Source organism: Bos mutus, chromosome 19 (assembly GCF_027580195.1).
Source record: "Bos mutus isolate GX-2022 chromosome 19, NWIPB_WYAK_1.1, whole genome shotgun sequence".
NCBI lineage: Eukaryota > Metazoa > Chordata > Mammalia > Artiodactyla > Bovidae > Bos > Bos mutus.
In genome coordinates this window covers 32,527,698-32,544,449 of record NC_091635.1, presented here as the reverse complement: position 1 = coordinate 32,544,449, position 16,752 = coordinate 32,527,698, and the positions used below count along the sequence as shown (strand labels likewise).

The window sequence follows — 16,752 nt, the reverse complement described above, 5'->3', positions numbered from 1 at the left end:
ATGTTTGTTATACTTTTTTCATTTTGTTTAATGTGCTCTGACATAATCTTAATTATCTCATTGAGATGCAAGCCTTCTTTCTCATGAGTAATTCCACAGTAATAATAAACAGCCCCTGGGTCTTCCCTGGTAGTCTAGTGGTTAAGAACCCTCCATGCAAGGCAGGGGACGTGGGTTTGATCACTGGCCAGGGAATTAAGATCCTATGTGCCACAGAGCAACTAGAGAGCCCACATGCCACAGCTGCTGAGCCTGCGCCCCACAGTTAGAGAGTCTGTGCGTGGCGATGAAAGATCCCAATGCGGTCAAAAAATAAATAAGTAAATAAATATTAAAAAATAATAACCAGCCATATGTTCCCAGACTTTTCAGAGAATGGAGAAGATAAATTCTAGAGCATGAAACAGTGCCTACCACATACATAGTAGGTGCTCAATAAATATTTGAGGAATGAATGAATTCCTAGGGATGGAATTGCTAAATTAAAGATTATTTGCATTTATAATTTTGATGGCTATTACCTAATTGCCCTCCATATATATTGGAACAACTTATATTTTCTCCAGTGATACAAAAAAATGTATTTCTCCTCTCCATTGTTAACACAATGTGTTAGCGTTATAATCATGACCTGTTTGTATCTCAGTGGAGTTTTTTTGTTTTGTTTTTTCAGCCATGCCTTGTGGCTTGTGGGATCTTAGTTCCCCAACCAGCGACTGAACCTGGGCCCCTGCAGTGAAAGCTTGGAGTCCTAACCATTGGACTGCCAGGGATTACCTCAGTGGAATTTTTATGTCTTTTCATAAAATTGAGCATCTTTTCATTTATTTAAGAGCCATTTTTATTTTCCTTTTTGTGGAATTTCTGTCATATTCTTTATCCATTTTTTTTCTATAGAGATTAAAAAAAATTTTTTTTAACTGAAGGATAATTGCTTTACAGAACTGTGTTGGTTTCTGCCAAACATCAACATGAATCAGCCATAGGTATACATATGGCCCCTCCCTCTTGACATTTCCTTTGTGAAATATAACATGCAGTCAGAAAAAAAACAAAAAATATATAAGTTTGGGAGTACAGTTAAATAAATAGTTGCAGAGCAAATACTTGTGTACCCATCACCTGATCAAAAAGAACACTGCCAGCCCCGAAAAACAACTCCCTACTCCCAAACAAAATTCCTTCTGCCCCTTACTTGCTCCCTTGACTTTTGTGTTCATTTCCTTCTTTTTCTTTATTTTACCTCCTATCTATGTATCCCTAAAGAATATAGTTTAGTTTTGCCTGCTTTTAAACTCTATATAAATGGAGTAATACTATATATATATATATATAATATGTGTAGCATCTAGCTTTTTTGTGTGTTCAATGTTACCTTTGTAAAAAATTATTCATGTTGTTGAATATAACCATAATTCATTAGTTTTCATTTGTACAAATATGTTGCAATTTAGTCATTTTATGCTTGGTAGACATTTGGGATGTTTCCTTTCTCTCAGTCACTGAGGAACAATGCTGCTATGAATATTCTTGTACAGTCATCCTGACCCTTAAAATTCTGTATTTCCTAAATATGCATGTAGTAGTCGAACTATAGAGTATGTATATCTTAACTTTTATTAGATTATATCAAAGTCTTTTCCAAAGTTGCTGTACCAGTTTATACTCCCACCAGAAGTGTATAAGGATTGTTAGGCTTTATTCATTTGTAGGAAGTGTTTATAAACAGCATTATGGAAATTAGCCCTTTGTAATATGAGTTGCCAGACCTTTTTTCCCAAGTTTACAATCCCTTTAAAGAGGCACTGAGGCTATTTCCCCCTAGAGGGATGAAAATGTAACTGGAAAAAGTGGAGTATTCTAACTTTGCAGTATTTAAATGAAAAGCAAGAGTCAGGGCTAACCTCCTTATCACTCTTAATTTGCTATTAAGTCATTAATACAAATAATCTTACCAGAAATTTTCATGGAATGTTCTTGAAAATAAGACATCAAATATAATAATAAAGATAGTTTAAAATTGAGTGTTTAGCCTGTGTCAGGCACTATTTTCAATTCATTATATGTATTAACTAAGTTAATCCTCATGAAACCCCTAGAAGGTAGGTACTGTTTTTTGCCTCATTTTATAGAATTATCGAATAGATATTTGCAGATGTTTTCTAGAGTTGACTTGAACAATATTAGTAAATTCAAAAATTCTTTCTTAATTGATAAAAAGATGTTTTCTTTTTATAATTTGTTTTTCCTCTTGGTAATGAATGATACCGTTTTCCCCATCTTTTTCGACCCGCAATATACTTCAGATCTTTTTCTCTTTTTTTTTTTTTTGAAGACAGGCAAAGTGTATCGTATATCTTTCCTACAACCCTCATTCACTACCCCTATTCTTACATGTCAGACATCTTCAGGCAGGACTGGGAACTAGAGGGTGCTTGGAGCAAGTGGGGAAGGGTAAGAGAGACACACAGGTGGAGAAGAGGGAAGCAGGGTCACATCCCTGTGTGGGTGTGTGGAGGGGATGATTTCTTTCAAATTGGGTGTCTTAACCTGAAGTCATAGATTAGGAAATCCATGAACTTGGATAAGGAAAAGAAATGTACCTTTATTTTTGCTAAAGTCTAACAGAAAATTAGTATTTCCCTCAACTACAAATAGAGATAACAAACCAAGTTGTCACCAGTAGAAATTACAGGTATTTTCTTATGATGGTTTTTGTGGATATCTTGAAATATTATTTTTATTCATTTACTACCTCAGAATTATGGTGGTCTTTAGGCTCGCCACTAGATCTTAGTATTTAATGGATTTAATATAAAGCACAACTACTACTATGTTATACTTTAAAAATATTCTGAAAATTGTATTTTAGTGTAACTTGTTCCTTTTAATTTCTGGGTATATTTGTTATACTTTTAAAAACATTCTGAGAAGGGTACATGGTATGAAAAAGTTAAGAACTCTGCTTTTTGAGTATTCTCTTGGCTTTCACTCTTGGTTTTTAATTAAAAAAAATTTTTTTTTAAATTGAAGTATAATTGATTTACAATGTTGTTAGTTTCAGGTGTATAGCAAGCTCTCATTCTTACTGCATGAGGCTAAAGAGGGTCCCTGAAATGAGTTGTACCATCTGTGAGGTTCTCATAGTTTTATTGTTTTATTTTTCCAGAGACCCTTCCTCCCTTAACTTTCATACCTCTTCACTATGTGTTTTTATCTCACCAACCGTCTTTCTGTTCACACTCCTTACTTTACTGTGGATGTCTTTTTCTATGGGGAGTTCATCCTTCAGCATGTCACTGATTGCCGTATTTATGTGAAGAACTCTATCATCTCCCCAGATTATCCACCCCCTCCTGAATTCCATAACTGCAGTTGTCCCCGAACGCTTCTACTTGGTTTTACCCCTGGTATCTGGAAATGAACATACTAAAAACTAAAATTCCTCAACAAATGTACATGCTGTCCCTCTTTGTCCGGACCACCATTTTAACTGTCCCCCTGGTTTTGCCACCTTATAGTTATTTTAAAATTTAAGCCACGTAATTTCAAAAAAAAAAAAAAAAGGAAAAAATCGAAATCTTTAAAATCAAAAGATACAAAAGGATATATAGTTAAATGTAAGTCTTCCTCACACCTGATCCCCTCAGCTCCCCTCCCAGAAGGAAACCACGTTACCAGCTCTTAGAGTGATTTTTTATTCTTTATTTTGGCTATATCTCAAGTCCTTCCTTGTCTGTGAGATGTGTGTCCTTTCCTCTCCAGGCCCTTGTGACCTTATATCTGGTTGACTTTCTATATAAGTATTTGTATGTGTGTATTTTATATACATATATAAAATCTCCCTCTGTGGCCTTCCGGCCTCGAGTTTTCTTCACATCGCTTCCTGGATGAAGAACCTACAAGGGTGAGGGGCCGGGGTTGGGGGTGATGGGGAAGAGGATCTAAAGGGGACTTAGGTAGGGGGTTCGGAGTGACAGACTTGCGGGAAGCTCTGCCAGGATTCCTATTTCTATTCCTGCCACCTGAGGCCCATTTCCAGTCCTCTCATCCAAATGTCTCTCATTTCCAAGCTCCGAGACAGAGACAGCGAGATACACAGAGACAGAGACGCCAAGGCACCAGCATCCCTCTCCCCTTCTGTCCCGCCCCACCACTCTGACGGACATTCGCCGCCAGCCAATAGAGACCCCTATGTCCCTCGGAAGGGCCAATGAGAGATAGAGGAGGGCGGAAGATTCCCCGCCCCCACTTCTAGGCTTGGTTGAGCTGTGCAGGTAGGTCCGGGGGCCGGGGGAGCCGCCGTTGGCACTGGTGCCCCGGGGGGTGGGGGCACGAGTCGGTAGGGGTGATGGTGGGGAAGGGGAGGCGGCCCCAACGGCGGGAGCCCGAGGGGGCGGCCCGGCCGGGAGGCGGGGGGCCGACGGGCCCGGGGAGCGGGCGCCGCCGAGGGCCCTGGAAGCGACTGGGCTGGGGGAGCGGGGACGCGTGTGTGGGGCATAGGGACCCCCTCCCCGCGCCCACCCGCAGGCCTGGGCCTCGGGCTGCGGGCAGAGGGGTCGGGGGCCTGGTACTCGGGGGGCGGGCTGGGCCGGGCCCGGGGCCGGGGGCGCCGAGCACAGCCCGGGGCGCCAGGCCGAGCCGAGGTGGGACGGACCGACGCGGAGAGGAAGGGAAGCTGCATCCCGCGGGCCGCCCCCTTCCAGAAGCGAGCGGAGCAACGGCCGCCGGCGCCCTGCCCTGAGCCCCCTCTCCCTTTCGCCCCCTCCCTAACAATGGGTTTGGGGCAGAAGGAGTCGCCTCACTGCGGGAAGGGGGGTCGGTTTGGGACTGGGGTCCAGGGTGGGGGGAGGGGTGGGAACTCGGGCTCTCCCCTTTCTCTTCGCCCCTTAGCTCTTGCGTTGGGGATTATGGAGGGGCTTTTAAATCCTCCCCGGACTTGGGTCAGAAGTCAAACTCCCCCCAACCCTCCCCCAACCAAAAAAAAAAAAAAAAATCCGACGAGCGTAAGGAAAGTGATGCCAAGTCTTCGACGCCGAAGTGACAAACGCATAGCAGGAACAAATCCACTCCAGAGGTTTTTATTTTTAATTTTTCTTAAAAATGAGGGTACTGTAGGCTTTGAATTTTTAAAAATTTATTTTACAGAGGTGGGTGCTGTTATTTTTGTCCCTAATCGGGCAAGCCTCCATTTTAAGCGAAGCAGTAACTGGTTAAGCTGGAATTTTCATTCAGGCCTAGGACGAGAGCACGAATCCTACAAGAGGTCATTTAATCCATCCTCCTACCTCCACACAAACTTGGCTCAAAATTGTTTGGCCTGTTATTAAAGATTTCTAGGAAAGAAGGGTCTTTTATTTGTAGCACTTGAGTCAAGAATGGCTATTATTTTTCCACATAGAATGGGCTCTGCAACTTAAACTCGAGAAAATTTAGGACAATCAAAATGATCAGAGAGGGTTTAATTTATTAAAACTAAATGTGGCAAGGGCATTTTTTAGTGATCAGATAAAAAATCACTTTTTAATAGTGTTTATGAAGTAACCCTGGATAATCATTTTTCTATCTGAGAAATAATTCTAATAAGCAATTTTATATTATCTGAAATATGTGTTACACATTTAATCCAATTTTATGGAAAAATATATTTCTTCATACCTGTGGAGATCATACACCACACACATTTGTCCTTTTCCAAAAGGAACAGTTATTTTCTACATCTTTTTAAGATGGTGAGGCAAATAGTACTTTGAATCTCTGTCCAGATAGTTTAAACTATATGCTTATTTTTGGATTATTTTTAGTCTAAATGAAAGTCCTCTCTTTTTCAGATACCTTTTTGAAATAAAAAATTTTCCTACCTGCTCATACTTGGTGGCTGGGGAATTACTAAGACTCCATTCTTGCTTGTTTCTGAGTATTATTGCCTGAACTACTCCTGACACTATGAATGCTACTTGGATGCCTCTTAAGGTAAGATGTGTGTTTTTTTTTTTTAATTATAAAGGTCTCATTTTATTATTATTTTTTTTAGAATTGAGGTTTTTTTAGTTTTTGAATTTGCAGTTCTTCGACCGTCTTACCTGACATTCCTTTCCCTTGTGTTTGCCTCCTAGAACTGATTGGTTACTCCTTTGTATTGCTCCTGTCCTTAATTATTGGTGTTAAAATAGTAATGAAGTTCTCAAATTAACTTTTATGATAATGATGTGTTTATTTTTTAGCTTTAAATTATGACAACCCCACACAGTTGTAAAATTCTGTTCCAGTCTCAGTAGGATGGACTGGCAATTCAGACAGCCGGGTCCACTTTCAAACAGGTCCTTTAGTATTATCATAGGTGCTAGGGTGTGTCCCACTCTTGCAAATCTGTAGCTGATTCATGTGTTACAGAAGATGTGTCACTAACCATTTATTTACTTCTGAAACTTGATTTAGTATGTTCAGAACATTCTAAGACCTGTTTGTTTACATGTATAGCTTTGTGGGAGAGTTTTCCTGCTATTTCCTAGTCCTTTGCATGCGAATTTGTACTATTTTTCTCAACAGGTAGCACTTGGTACCATGTTTCACCTCACAAGATAAACCTCTTTGGGGGCAGTGTGAGAACATGATCTTTACATGAAAAAGCTCTCAGTGATGTGGTAGTTCTCCTTTCTCTTGGCTACTTCCAGTTTCTTGTACATAAATGGCCAGGAAACTCTCTCCATTAAGAAAGACTAAACAGAGGATAAAGCTTAAGATACATACAGGGAGGGAAATTGCAGGAAGGATGGGGAAAGATAAGGAGTAACGGAAGCCCCCCACAAGCTTCACTGGATGGTACAGGTTGCTTCCTTCAGAGCTAAATACTAATGTAGTTAGATTATTGTCTGTTAACCTGCGCTGTGGAATTCCCAAGTAATGCAGTGAATACGTCAGGTATTAATGCAGTTTGTGTAAACTAATACTTGGATTGCTGGAAATCCTTAGGTAAAAGTAGACTGAGTTCTCATCTTCATTTATGTTCCAGCTGCTATTGTTGGTTGAGAAGTGCCTATATTACTGTAAAGGAAGTCAGAGGGACTCAGTTTTTCCAGCCATTCCCCCTGTAGAGTTGGTGGCATTGCGTGGGGAACCCAGCCAGAAGTCCTGAACCGTAGGCACTGGAGGACTTTGTACAGAACATTCCTCTTTGGTATTGGGTGTTTAGTGCCAGGACCCGGTGGCCTCTGTTATCTTTAGGAAGCAGGCAAGGGGATATCAACAGGTACTAGTTCCCTGGGCTTCACTGGTAGCTCAGTGGTAAAGAATCCGCCTGCCGATGCAGGAGACTCTGGTTCCATCTCTGGGTAAAGAAGATCCCCTGGAGAAGGAAATGGCAACCCACTCCAGTATAAGAATACTGGGAAATTCCATGAACAGAGGAGCCTGGCAGACTATGTATAGTCCCTGAAGTCACAAAGAGTTGGACGCAACTTAGTGACTCAAGAACAATTAGAAACCCGAGGAACTGGGGATCAATATATTAGATTTTTACTTCATAGTCATTTTGGTTCTAAAAGTGGATTAGATATACAGAGGCCTGCTTTTTTACATATGACATTTTACCTCTAAGTCTTGGAACCTGGGTAAGTTCTACAGTAATCCTTGAAGTTGCACCAAAGGTCTCTGGCATGATAGGAATAGAGAGTGAAGTCAGTACTCCAGACTGAGTTACCACTTGTTAACTATTTAAGAATGTAGTTATGTGACTGCCTTAATTTAGTCCTTTGATCAGTTGAAGACCTCTTTTGCGTCTGAACAAATTTTTTGTTAACATTTTCCTCCTTTTATGACTTAAAAAAACCCTTAAAAACTGGTGTTTGAGCTGGGCAGGGGGAAAAAGACACTTTCTTGGTGGGGGAAAACAGGATGTCATTGAATTTGCAGGATGGAAATAAAAAAGGGAGAGAGAACTTTATTTTTTTCCGTTGTGAATAGCTTTAAAATGTTTCTGAGATGTGTTTTCAGATTGCAATTACTTATTTTTAAGTAAAAAATGGGTTAATTAAAATGTATATATACTTTGGAGCCAAAATATTAATTTTCTATGGTTCTTACACTTTGTTTCTGATTATTTTATTTCAAAATGAACTCTAGTTCTGTAGGCATTACTCAAACGTTAGACCCCAGTGTGTATTTATTTATGTTCCAAGGCTGGTAGAAAATAGTGCTAATGTTTACCCTTTTTAAGAACCAAAGCACCAAAGGAAACATAAATAACATAAAGGAAATATAACTCCCCCCAAAACTCATCAATTGAAGGCACTCTTGTTAATTAGTTCCCATGGAAATTATTTATCCCATTCTCTTTCTATCAGGGGTCTGCAGCTTTTTCAATGCTAGCCATGACTAAGCAGTATCAGTGATATTTGATGTTTTCAGGTCCAGTTGTCAGGGTTAGGGCATGGGTGAAATGGAGGAGCAGGGAGGAGGAGGATTGGGCAAGTTGGAGAAAAGTGAAGATGAGATGGAGCGAAGAGACACAAGGCCTTTGGTGCGTCATGGGTCCACCGCCAGTCATTTCAGGTGCCTCTCAGGGACTGCTGGTAGCCTGTGTGCTGGTGCTTTGTGTACTAGACTGAACTGTAATGAATGCGAGTAAAAAGTATTCTTGACAAACAAAAGGATGCAATTAAAATGATGCAAAGGCTATGTAAAGATCTACAAGTTATACAGTTGATAAAAGCAAGATGCAGAGCAGTGTGTATGATATGTTTTGTGTGTTTTTTTTTTTTTTGAAAAAGGGAGAAAAAATTTATATTGGCTTGTTGTATATGCATTAAAAATCACTTTAGAAGAGTAAACAAGAAAGTGGTGACGTTGGTTGCCTGTTACGTCTAGGAACTGGGCAGGTGGAGGACAGAGTGGGAGGAAGACTTCTCACTGTTTTATATTTCTTCACACTTTCTGATGTTTGTGTCAAAATTTAAAAATTAAATACAAATTAAGAAAAAACAACTTAAAAAGCAGTATCTCAGTCCTTACATCTTTTCTTCTCCTGTGTCTGTAAGTTAGAGAAAAGTCAAGGGATCACAGATGAGAGAGCAGACAGCCCTTGAATAGTTGAAGGGATGTGTAGTCAAGAGATACTGTGATCTAGGGCCCGTTTTCTCCTGGGATCTTGAAGGATTTTGAATTTATAGATTTAGATTTCTAGTATAGAATTGCAAGGTCAAACATTACAAATTTTCACTTGTACTTAAAGTGTTAGTAAAAAAGGATTTTCATTATTTCCTCAAGTTGGCAGTTAGATTCACTGTCACATTCTTGGTTGTGAGATGTGGGGTGATTTTAAGAAATTTTAAGAAAATCTGTTGGAGATTCAGGTTTCTCCTTTGTATTGGAAGCAAAAATGAACATGGACTTCAGACAATTGTTGTGTATATTGTATCTGTGAAGTACATAGTGTTTGGCTTAGTGACTGCTGTTGCTATTAAAATAATGACTATAAATCATAGTTCCTTATAGCTAGTGGTCATACTGGAGGCTCTGTCTGCTGTTGGGCAAGTTTTTTATCCTCATAGAGACCTGGTGTCTTCATCTGTGAAAAGGGTATAATTATAGTATCTAGATCCTGGGGTGGATTTTGTAATGACTAAATGAGTTTGTTGATGCGAAGTGCTTAGAATAACACTTGGTATGTGCTCAATAAACATGAGCTGCTAATTTTCTTCATGACATCTGTTTGCTAGGGCTGCCATAACAAAGTGGCTCGAAGTAAGTGGCTTAAACAACAGACATGTATTGTCTCTCAGTTCTGCAGGCTAGAAGCCTGAGGGCAGGGGCATTCTCCATCTGAGGGCCCTTGGGCAGGATGTCTTCCAGGCCTGTACCCTAGCATCTGGTACATCTTTGGCTTTTATCCATGTAACTCCAGTCTTTGCACAAAGTTCTATCTGTGTATGTATCTCTTTTGTTCAAAAATTCTCCTTTTTAAAAGGACAGCAGTCATATTAGGGATTAGGATTAGGGCGCGTTCTAATCACCTCATTTTAACTTGGTTATCTCTGTAAAGACTCTTTCTCCAACTATGGTCACATTCTGAGGTATGCAGGGTTAGGAATCCAAAATATCTTCTTGAGGGTTGGGGAACACCGTTCAACTCATAACAGTATCCTTTAGCCTTGACAGCGCCATAGACTAATGTTATTCATCAAAGGTAGCAGACCTCCAACACTTATACATAGGAAATGAAATTTGGGTGCAAATTGGTCACATGATTTAAAGAAGTAGATTATGTCTTTAGGTGTCTCATATATTTGTCCTTTTAAATTTATTTATTTTTATTGAAGTATAGTTGATTTACAAGGTTGTGTTAGTTTCTGGTGTACAGCAAAGTGATACATAACTGAATCACTTTCAGATTTTTTCAATTAATACTTATTGCAGGGTATTAGATATATAGTTGCCTGTGCTATGGAGTAGGACCTTGTTTATCTTATTTGTCTTTAATGTCTAGATTTTTGTTGCTGAGACTTTAGATTTATATAAAATTGACATTTTAGAAGGTGGTAATATTCTTTTTGTTTAGCTGTCGATAAAATTCTGATTTGAAAGATTAAGGTCAAGATTACAGTCTGCTCTCCATGTCTCGTCCTTTGTGGAAATTGATGAAACCTTGGGATTTCCTTACTACGTAAGAATTAGGCCCAGATATCTGTCTCAAATTAACACCTCCTTGTCTGTGTGAATAGAGAGATGTTTTATCTTCAGTCAGATGCCATATTTGAAGAAACAGGCATGGTTATCCTCCAACATTTGACTTTTAGGAGTGGACAGTATGGGTCATTCCAGAGAGAGCAAGACCTTGAGGAAGTTCCTCCTGTGGCCCAGTTGATATGGCCCGCCCTCTGCTTCCATTCCCCTCCTGTTTGTCTTGAGGGTAAAGTTCAACCTTTCTGAAATAGCGTATAGACACATGATGGTCTGGCTACTGTTTTGTTTCAAAATCTTTCTTTGCAGGCCAGTTACACCCTTTTGTTTGATGGTTTCCTCTCATGAAACTCATATTAATACTGTGAAAGTTTTGAAATATTTTCTAATAGATACTACATGCTTTTCTGCCTCCTTAAGAAAGCACCCTGTACAAAATTTTATTTTAAATAAGAATTCAGAATTACAGAAGATTCTCCCTATGTACATCCTAACTGTACTGTGCTGAGATGGAATGTATCTTTGCAGGTCGTAAGGTAAACTATTCATGGAGTAGTGTGTGCATATATTTCATACTCTTGGGCCAGTCTTCATACTCTTTTGTCTGATTAATCTACTTTCTTGATCACCTACCTTAGTCTAATCCGGCTGTTACTGGCCTTGCTCCAGCCTCCAGCAGCTCTCCCCTCTATTTTAATGCCTTCTTTCTCTGGGAGGTTAGGATATCAGTAAACTAAACTTGTATAAATTATTTGCCAGGGAAGGTGAATAGACCTTTGATGATGGCTAGAGTGAGCCATCTTGCTCCAGTATTTATCCAGCCAAGTATTCTATGGATAAAATAGTGAAAAATGACAGCTTTTTGACCATCTAATGCAAATTGTGTGATTTTGCTTGTGTGCATTTTATGGAGAGGAAGAGTCCATTACTTTCCTCAGCTTTTTACAGTGGTCCGGGACTGCTTTTGATAAATACGTGCTATGAAATTGCTCTGTTAGTTGTCATCAGAGGCTAGTTCCCAAATTCTTTCTCCTATCTACCTGTCCCGAAAGGAAGTGTTGGGTAATTGTTTGGACTCGGGGAGGAAGGGCCGTTTGACTAGACCAGAGAGAGCTGGGAGAGAAGTCAAGTCGTGAGCAGGAGAGCAGCTCTGGGCATTGAGGACAAAGAGGGTAGCCATCGTAAGTTCTGGAAGCTCAGAGAATATACTTACATACTTGACTTGAAGAAATAGAAAAATACTGTCTTTTTAAAGAATTATATTTTGGTTCTGAACAATCTAGAGATTTTAGTTTTTGTTAGATTTTTTTCTTGCTTCAAAATCATCTTGTGACCTGTTTGCCACCTAGATCATAGTTTAATGAGACAGCTGGATAAGAGTGAAAACAGGAGTAAAAGAATCAAAGCATATAATGCCACAATTCTAAAAGCATCTTACTGTGGAGGGTTCTTCAGAAGTTAAGCAGCTCCCTTGCTTACAGAGAAAACCCTTTTCCACAGAGCCTGTGGGGAAGAGACCCTTCTTAGGCCCACCCTATCCCTGTCTTTGTGTCTTCTCATACTAGGCCACCTCTCTGGTCTCTTCAGCTATTTTTTCCTCCTCATAGAGACCTCTGTCTGTCATTTGTCCCTTTTCCCAACCTATTTTTACCCTCCCATTCCCTGTTGGCTCTTGTCCATCAGCTTCTAAACACACTCAAGTCTCTGACTTTTTACAAACACAGAACTCTTAAACTGCAGTTGCTGGTCCCTTTGCCAGGGAAGTATTTGTTTAGCTTCTTCCGGTGTGCTCCACTGTACCTGCCCTTACGGAGGCATCCCTTTCTGTCCTGATTTTCCAAGGCCTCCTTGTGGTTTTTGACGCCATGGACCATTGTTCTCCCTGGCTGTGGTGGTGGTGGTCCTCCTGCTTCTTCTTGTCATTTCTGAAAGGCATTGTAGAGCCGTGATACAGAACATGGTCTCTGGAGTGAGTCCTTTAGATTCAGACAGATTTCAGCTCTGCACGTACTTTGTGCCTCTCTCCGTGCCTCAGCTGCCTCATCTGAAAAATGGGAAAATAATACAAATGATGGCACTTAACCTTCCAGGACTGTCATGAAGAGGAAATGAATTAATACATGAAAAGCATGTAGGTGAGTGCCTGACACACAGTGAGGTACACGTGGTCTGCGTGCTGGCTCTTTCTGTCATCGCTGTTGCCTCTGGCTGTTCTTTCTCAGTTTCTGTGCAGACATTTGTCTCTTTCAGTCAGTGTTTGCCTTGTCTTGGCCTTCTCTCCTCTTAGCCTATGTAGTTCCTGAGGGAAGCTTAGGAAAGTTTATGTCTCACACTGTATGAGTCTTATATCCATATACCTATGATTTGCGAATGGATTTTCCCCAGAGCTAAATGGTCTCCTTACAGGACCGTATGTCTCCTCCCCATTGCTTACTTGGCTTTCGAGGTGGACTTCAAACCAAGCACCCAGGCCCTTGGCAGGTCGTCTCCTCTACTCCTTCCTGAGCTCTGCACTCAATAGCACTCAACTGCTTGCAGTTCCTTCTGGACACCTTGTTCTTTTGCCTCTGAATCTTCTCACAAACAGCCGCCACTGTTTAAAATGACCACCGTTTAAAGTGCTACCCTGTTCTAGAAACATACTCTTCCCAATTCTTTAATAACAGGGAGGTATAGTAACAGCAGTAACTGACATAGACGGTACCCAGGCTTTGCCTTCCCCAGACAGCCAGTTTTCCAGGTCTCTGAGAGTAGGGGCTGTGTCCTGTCTGTCATCATCACTGCTGGCAAAGTGATGGCACTTAGTAGATGTGCGTTGAATGAATGAATCGTCTGAGCACTGTACTGCCCAACCTGTGAATTGCATCTTGGAGGTTATCAGTGGAGAAGCTGAGTTAGCTACATCCATTCGTGAATCCTGGCCTTACCCTTTGGAACTGTAGGACCCAATCTGTTTAGTGTGAGCAGTTTTGTAGCTTTGGAATAAGGATTACAAAGAGGGTGTTTTTTTTTTGTTTGTTTTGTTTTTTAATCCTTCATTAAATGATGAAGGGCACGTAGATGTTTTTGTTTTCTTATTTTTGCTTTTAAAAAAGGGAAGATAACCAGTGTGCTGACAGCCCAGTGTCATCTGGCAACTGGAATGTTTTACATTATTAGAATAAAGTTACAGGGACTTCTTTGGTAGTCTAGGGTTAGGACTTGATGGTTTCACTGCTATGGCCCCAGGTTCAATCCCTGGTCAGGGAATGAAGATCCCTTAAGTGCCCACACAGTGCAGCCATTAAAAAGAAAATAAAGTATAGAGAAATGAGTTTTAGGCTTGTAATGTTCCATCCAGTAAGTAACTTGGCAATGACCTGATTATAATTTAAACATTTTTGGTGACGTTAATTATTAAATATAAGTGGGCAGATGTTCCCTTTCTCTTTTTCCATCACATCTCTGTTAAGTATGGGTTTAGACACATAATGTTTTATCTTTTATTACCGTGTATAAATTGTGTTTGTAGCAACAACCTAGGAAATGGCAAGCTTTTAATAGACAGAGGAACCTGGTGGATTACAGTCCTTGCAGTCGAAGAAAAGTTGGACATGACTTAGCGACTGAGCACATACACACATGTATTTAAATCTAGGTCCGGATCATGGTATGCTGCAATCCATGGGGTCGCAGTTGAACATGACTGGGCGACTGAATAACAATAACCGGATCATGGTAGTAATTTTTTGGCCAGGAGAGGGAGCTGAAGTCACTGATACGTGGCTCCATCTAAGCTGGTTTTCAGTTTCATTAAGGCCCAAAGAAAGTAAAAAAGCCTTTCTGACAAACATCATGATTAGAGTTCACAAAGAAGAAATACAAATGACCAAGAAGCATGTAAGAAACATTTTTATTCTGATGCATAATCAAGGGAATTCAGATTAAAATAATATACTACTTTTTTTTAACCTATCAAATAGTAAGGCGGTAGTCTCTAAAACTGCTAATCGAAGTGCATTGGGCCTAAGTTTTCTGGGAGATATTTTGCCAATACATATCAAAAAGCCTTAAACTGTCCTTTAATTCACTAATTCTACTTCTAGGAGTTTCTCTTAAGAGGGGAAAAATAAAGATAGAAAAATTTGTGAACAAAGATATTCATTGTAGCATTATTTATACAAGTAAGAATAGGGGATAAACTTGAATGAGCAGTGAGATTAATGGGTAAATTATGGCATATTTAAGGGTGAGTTGTTATACAGCCATTAAACAATATTTTAAAAGAACTTTCAGTATCTTAGAATGTTGTGTGTATTGTGTATGTGCTCAGTTGCCCAGTCATGTCCGACTCTTCTGTAACCCCCATGGACTGTAGCCTGCCAAACTCCTCTGTCCATGGGATTTTCCAGGTAAGAACGTTGAGCATATGATAAATGAAAAATTCAGTATATAGAGATATATAAGGCGGATTCTAAATATATAAAAGATAATGTATATGTATATATTACACACATGGAACCATGCAGAGTTAGGGGTGCTGACCTCCGTGCAATAGAAAATACACGTATAATTTTAGAGTAGATCCTCTATATCTTCAGCTCTACATCCAGGGATTCAGCTGAGCATTGTGTAGTAAGTATTGATTGGGAAAAATCCAAGTGTAAGTGGACCAGTTCAAACCTGGTGGTGTTCAAGGGTCAGCTGTACACATATAGGTAAAAGAATAAAAGAACTATACCAGCAAGCCTTACTGAGTCTCTTAGGGGCTGTCAGCCAGTTGTCATGTCTTAGTTGGCACCAGGGGATGTTTTGAGGTGAGGCAGTTATCTTAGAAGATGTTAACCTCATTGGGTGATGGGTATATGGGGTTTATTAAACTACTCTATTTTTGTGTACATTTGAAACATCATAATGAAATAAAATAAAAAGAAAATGTTAACCTCAGAAATTTAAGGCCTCACATGTCATTTCTATCCGGTAGGACCTCAGAAGGGACTTAATATATCTGAACTTATATCTTCTTGAGTATTCTTATCCCTAAATACCACTTGGTGATAAAGCATTCCATAATTTTCTTTTCATCTTTTGTGGGAAAAAAAATCTACCTTTCAAGTTTAAAAGCCTGATATATGGTACCAAGATTTGGTAAATAAATTAGTATTTAATATTGGTACACTTTCTGATTTTTGATCATAGTGCCCCTTGGATTTCATTTCATGTTTTTCAGCTGAAGATGATTGATTTTAAAATGTAATCTGCAGTGACATTTCTTTCAGTCTCTTAGTCATTCCATTTACGTACACTTCTCTGGATCTTTGTCAGCATTGCTTTGTTTTTCTAGATTTATGGTAACCAATCAGAATTGCATTTCAGATATAGCTTAATTATGATTTATTAGGATAGGAAAATATGTTCTAGTCACAGTCTTTTCCTTGTTGCCTGTGGAATTTGCAGTCCCACCCCTCTTTGCATGCAGAAATCCCATTGTCTTTAGGCAACATTCTGTAATTTATTCCAAGATTTCCTTTTTGACTGGAAGCCATGCCTTCTTTAGGTACAACTTAGATTTTTTTTCCTGTAAAGGCTTTACTTTTCACTTTTTCATGCTGCACTGTTAATAGCTGCCATTTTCCTGCCTGTAGTATTTTAGCCACTTGTATCTCAGAGGGCTCTTAGAGGTAATTCAGAGTAAGAATCACCCTTTCAGTTAGTTCTGGTCTGGAGCTTAGAAAGCTTGTCATTATGTTAGCTGAAATGTGTCCCTCTGCAGTTTCCACTCTGGGCCTAATTTTGTCTACACAGGAACTGCCTGGAGCACCTCTAGTTTCTCTTCTGCTAGAAAGCCCTGCAGATAGATATTTAGACAGCTTTCATGCTTGCAGAGTATTCTCTCAACTAAAAATAAATCTTTGTGTTTGCAAATGTTTCTCATTTGATAACACAGATCCTTTCCACCTCTCAGTTCCTTCATTTTTCCATTTTATTGTAGTATTTCACTATCAGGAAGCTCATCACTCCATCTGCAAAATGGGAAATTCTCTGTGTGTCTTTCATATAATTTATGAAAATGTTAACTATAGCCTTTTGAAAACA

The 16,752-nt window shown here is 39.6% G+C and overlaps 1 protein-coding gene across 2 annotated transcripts in view; it reads left to right on the top strand.

Annotated features, from left to right (window-relative positions):
- Positions 1-4,255: 4,255 nt before the first annotated feature.
- Positions 4,256-16,752, top strand: part of KANSL1 (KAT8 regulatory NSL complex subunit 1) — a 173,396-nt gene continuing 160,899 nt past the window's right edge. Inside the window, exons 1-2 of one of the 2 annotated variants that reach the window (XM_070390012.1) lie at positions 4,256-4,277; positions 5,832-5,973. The gene's annotated coding sequence lies outside the window, so the exon portion shown is untranslated. Of the gene's footprint in view, positions 4,278-4,925; positions 5,078-5,831; positions 5,974-16,752 lie in introns of those variants that run through there. The other variant, XM_070390011.1, reaches the window with a different exon arrangement.